This window comes from Penaeus japonicus, unplaced genomic scaffold (assembly GCF_977035675.1).
Source record: "Penaeus japonicus unplaced genomic scaffold, GWHDUDI00000001_assembly GWHDUDI00000042, whole genome shotgun sequence".
Lineage (NCBI taxonomy): Eukaryota > Metazoa > Arthropoda > Malacostraca > Decapoda > Penaeidae > Penaeus > Penaeus japonicus.
Window position 1 is genome coordinate 16,862,700 of NW_028234444.1, and position 5,000 is coordinate 16,867,699.

The window sequence follows — 5,000 nt, forward strand, 5'->3', positions numbered from 1 at the left end:
GATTGGGAGAGGAGAGAGAGAGACGAGGGTGAGATGAGAGAGGTGAGAGAGAGAGACAGAGAGAGAGAGGAGAGAGAGAGAGAGAGAGAGAGAGAGAGAAAGAAAGAGGACGAGAGAGAGAGAAAGAAAGAAGGAGTGAAGAGGGTGATTAGAGGGGGAGGAGAAGAAAGAAAAGGACGGAGAGAGAGGAATAGAGAGAAGAGAGAGAAAGAGATGAAAGATGCGACGTAGCAGGAGAGATGAGATGAGAAGAGAGAAAGAGAGAGAGAATGAGAGAATAGAAGCCCCGTGAGAAAGTGAGAGAGGAGAAAGAGGAGAAAGATGAGAGAGAGAGGGGTTCGAGGATGGAGAGAGAGAGGAAATGAGACGAAAGAGAGAAAGAGAGAGAGAGAGAGAAAGAGGAGAGAGAGACGGAGGGACGAGAGAGATGCAGAGCAGGAGGGAGTGAGAAGAGGAGAGTGAGAGAGAGAGGAGAGAGAGAGAGAAGAGAGGAGAGTGAGAGGGAGGATGGAGACGGAGAGATCGAGAGAGAGAGTGAGTAGAGGAAAGAGTGAAAGAGAGAAGGGAGGAAGAGGAAAGAGAGGAGGCGAAGAGGAAGGGGAGAGAGGAGAAAGAGAGGGGGGAGAGGAGGAGCGCGAATGTTCTGAGGCGAGAGGCGAGTGAGTGGGAAGAAGAGGGGAGGGGGGAGAGAAGCGGGGGTAGGAAAGGAGAGGACAGGAGCGAGAAGGAGGGAAGTAGAGGGAGGGAAGAGGTGGGAAGGAAGGAGAGAAAGAAGGAGTAAAGGAGGGAGGTAAAGCGGGAGGAAAGAGAGAAGAGTGAGAGGAGAGAGGAGAGAAGGAGAGGAGAGGAAGAGGAGAGGAGGAGAGAGAGAGAGAGAGGGAGAATGAGAGAGTGAGCGAGCGCTAAGCCCAGCAGCTACGCGAGGAGAGCGAAAGCAAGGCGTCAGAAAACCGTGTCCATCCTAAACCGTAAATGAAACCAGCTCCACGGACACGCGAACCGTAAGCATCAGACATCAATCATCGTGGCCTCCTTTTCGCACTCAAAGGGAGGATCGCCGTTTCACCCCCACCCCCACGCCCACCCATACCCCACATACCCCACATCCCCCGCTCCGCTCCCCTCCCCTCCCCTTCCTACCTCCCCTCCCCTCCCCTCCCATTCCATCCCGTCCCAATCCTATCCATGCGGTTGGTTACCTACCTTACGCCGCCCTATGCAATCACTGCACTCTGCTCTACGCATCCTTATACTACCTAACCTTGCCATATCCTATCCTATCCTGTCCTATCTTATCCTACCCTACCCTATCCTTCTCCTATTCAAACCTACCCTCTCCTACCTTACCTTATCCTACCCTATCCTTTTAATCCCTCTCCTCTACTATCCCACAACACTTTACCCTAGCCTAGCCTACCGTATCCTACCCCATCCCAGCCTATCCGTATCCTCTCCTCTCCTATTCCATCCCATTCTATATTCCCCTACCGAACCGTACCCCATCTTCTCTTTTCTCTTCTCTTCTCTTCTCTTCTCTTCTCTTCTCCTACCTTACACGTAAGCCCAACCGCCCCCCCCCCCCCACAGCCGCTCAGATAATGGGGATAACAACATTACTACAATGACTGTATTTATACTACTGGTGATAATGATAATAACATCAATCATCACAATGTTGTTGGTCATTATACCTCCAATTAGTGACAGTTGTAGTAATGGGAGTAGTATTCTAACAATAAGAATAACTATATCAATAGTAAGAAAACTAGTAAGAAGAACCATCGCCATAACCAATGATAAAGATTATGATTCTCTATCTTATAATGACAATGACAATGACAACAACAATAATAATAACAACGAAAATCATTATCATAACCATAACAACATCAACAACACCAAAATAAGAAATATGAAAACATCTGAACATCAAGCAAACCCACACAAATAAAGACTCCACAAGATGCCATGCTCGCCCCCCCCCCTTTCTCCCTCTGGCATGGACCCCCCCCCCCGCTAACACTTGGGACGGGCTCCTCAAGTCAACCATTTAGCTCTATCACTTTAGGTCTTATTCTTATTCTTCTTGCTCCTCCTCCTTCTCCTCCTCTCCGTTTTCCCTTTTTTCTCTCTTTCCCTTCCTTCCTCCATCTCCTCGTTTCTAATCTTCCTACTCCTCTTCATTCTCCTAATTTCTACTACTTCGTCTTTTCTTTCTCTTTCTTTTTCTCTTACTCTCTTCTCCTCTACTCTCCTCCTCTCTTCCTCGTCCATTCCTTCCTCTGTCTCCTCATCCTCTGCATCCTCTCCCCTTTCCATTCCTTCCTTCCTTCCCCCTACAGCCCTCTCGACCAGCCAGAACCCGCATAGAACCTCCCGGACCCGGAGTTGAACCTTCCCCAAGATTCCGAATTGAACCTCCAGGACCCGGAGCAAGCGAAAAGCACAGCTGCAGAAGGAACCCCCACCCCCCAGACACACCCTCTTAACTTGGGTAAAGACCCTACGTAACCTCACGACACACAACCACCCCCCCCCCCCCGCCCCACTCCCCCCCACCGCGAGTCCAACTGGACCCGAAACTAGTAAGGTTTGAGAAACCGCGCCACTCCCGAAACAGAATCTCCCCGGGTAAGAAGGGCCTGAGTAGAACCAACCAAATTCTAACAGCAATCTCCTAAACTTGCGGGGATCCGAGTAGAACCTGCCAGCTCCGAGTCGAACCGCTCCGACTCGACTACCTTAACAAACCGAAAGACAGATGGAACCGCTCGCAACCAAGTAAAACCAGTAGAACCTCAAATACCCGATTAGAACCTCCAAACCCCGATTAGAACCTCTGAGACTCGATAGAACCACTCGAACCCCCAAGTAGAACCACTTGATCGAAGCAGAACCCCTCTCCAGATTCTATTAGTACCGCTCGAAACACGAGTAGAACCCCAAGGAGCCGAGCAAAACTTCCTAACCCCGAGTAGAACCCTCAGATCCCAGTAGAACCAAATGGAACCCGATTTGAATCTCCTTGAATCAAAGTAAGAGAGAAAAAAACGATGTCCCAAGTAGAACCACCCGCCTCCGAACCCCAATAGACCCATTTGAACCCCAGGAGAACCAACCAAAGCCTCGTCAAACCGTCTGATGCCGAGGGGGAAAAAAAAAGGTTGAACCAGAATAGAACCCCGCCGCACCCTGAGGAGACCGTTAACATCGCCCCAACCTCAAATAGTGCACCCTTTTCCCCTCCTCCCCTTCCCTCCTCCTCTCCCTCCTCTTCCCTTCATTCCCTCCTCCGCCCACCCCTCCCTCCACCTGACCCCCTCATCCCCCCTCCCTCCACCCCCCCCCAACCCAAACCAAAATAGCCTCCTTATAAATCAATCCTTCGAAGCCCTAATTAGAAACAGGTGAGTCACTCGCGCTAGAAATAATGCAAGTTTACCTGCGTCCCCCTCCCCCTCCCCCTCCCTCTCCCCCTCCCCCTACCTCCCTCCGTACATCCCTGCTTTTTCTCCCTCTACCCCCTTACCCCCACCTCCCTCCCTCCCTCTCTCTCTCTCTCCCCCCCATGCCTACCTATATTCTTCCCTCTCCCTCCTCCCTCCTACCCCTCGTTTTTTTCTCTCTCCTTCTCTCTACTCCTTATTCCCCCCCCCCCCTCTCTCTCTCTCTCTCTCTCTCTCTCTCTCTCTCTCTCTCTCTGCAATTCCTCTCCCCTCATTGCTCAAACATCATCTCTCTTCATTCCCTTCGCCCGCCCACATCTCTCTCTCTCTCTCTCTCTCTCTCTCTCTCCCTCTTTCTCTCTCTCTCCCTCTTTCTCTCTCTCCATGCCTACCTATATTCTTCCCTCTCCCTCCTCCCCTCTCTTTTTCTCTCTCTCCTTCTCCTAACTCCTTCTTCCCTACCCCCTACCCCCTACCCCTGCCCCCCTCGACCCCGTGCGTAACTGGCAACAGCACCAAACCGGAAGTGATCCGCGTGAGCTTGGCTGGCTTAGGGATTTTAGTTTTTTTTCGCCGTTTTTTTTTCAACTATTATTATTATTATTGCTTTGTTTTTCCTCTCTTTTATTCTCTTTCACTCTTTTTATTTCACTCATTCACTCACACAGACTCAATCACTCACACAGACTTACTCACTCTCCCCCCACCCCCCTCTCTCTCTTTCCCTTCCCCTCTCCCTCTCCCTCTCCCTCTCCCTTTCCCTTCCCTTCCCCTCTCCTTCTGCATCTCATTCTCCGTCTCCGTCTCCCTCTCCCTCTTCCTTCCTTCCTTCCTTCCTCCAATTCATCCCACCCTGGCCAACCTCCACCTTCTTCGTCATCTCGGCGGAAGGACAAAGCCAAATTGGTTGCCAAACACGAATCAATTCATAAGAATTAGTTACCAAGAGTCACTTACCTCCGATGCAAATATAACAACAACAATTACAACAACTATATTATAATCATTGGGGTTTATGATAATGATGATGATGGATAGTGTAACACACCTCTCGTGTACTAAAACCAGACGTATTATCCACAAATAACAGTCGGATGGCCCGGAGGGGTTTTTGTTTTGGTTGCGATTTATTAAAATATATGTATTGTTTTTTGGCCGATGTGGACGATATGTAATTTGTTGATTTTTATAAATGAACGCTGTAATTTAATAAAGACGCCAACGCTTCGGAGTTAATTAATACCTCGGAGGCGGGATTATAATGAATTGTTAATACGAGTAGGTAAATGATGAGAATTCGACGGGTGATATGAAATTGAATAAAACGAAAGTCCCTGATCCCACACAAATAAAGAAAAAGAAAAGAAAGACAACGAAGAGATAGAGAGGAAGATAAGAGATAAATTTGAAATGAAGTACAAATCCCCCCCCGCCCATCCCACCCTCTCAATCCCCCCCTCACTTACAACCCCAAAGAATATATAAAAAATATATATATATTTATTATATGATAGTATATATATTATAATATAGTATATATATATATTATATATA

General features: G+C 48.7%; 1 protein-coding gene across 2 annotated transcripts in view; it reads right to left on the reverse strand.

The window, feature by feature from the left end:
• The window catches only part of Galphas (G protein alpha s subunit), an 87,764-nt gene that overhangs the window by 22,046 nt on the left and 60,718 nt on the right, over positions 1-5,000 (reverse strand). The window lies entirely within an intron of this gene.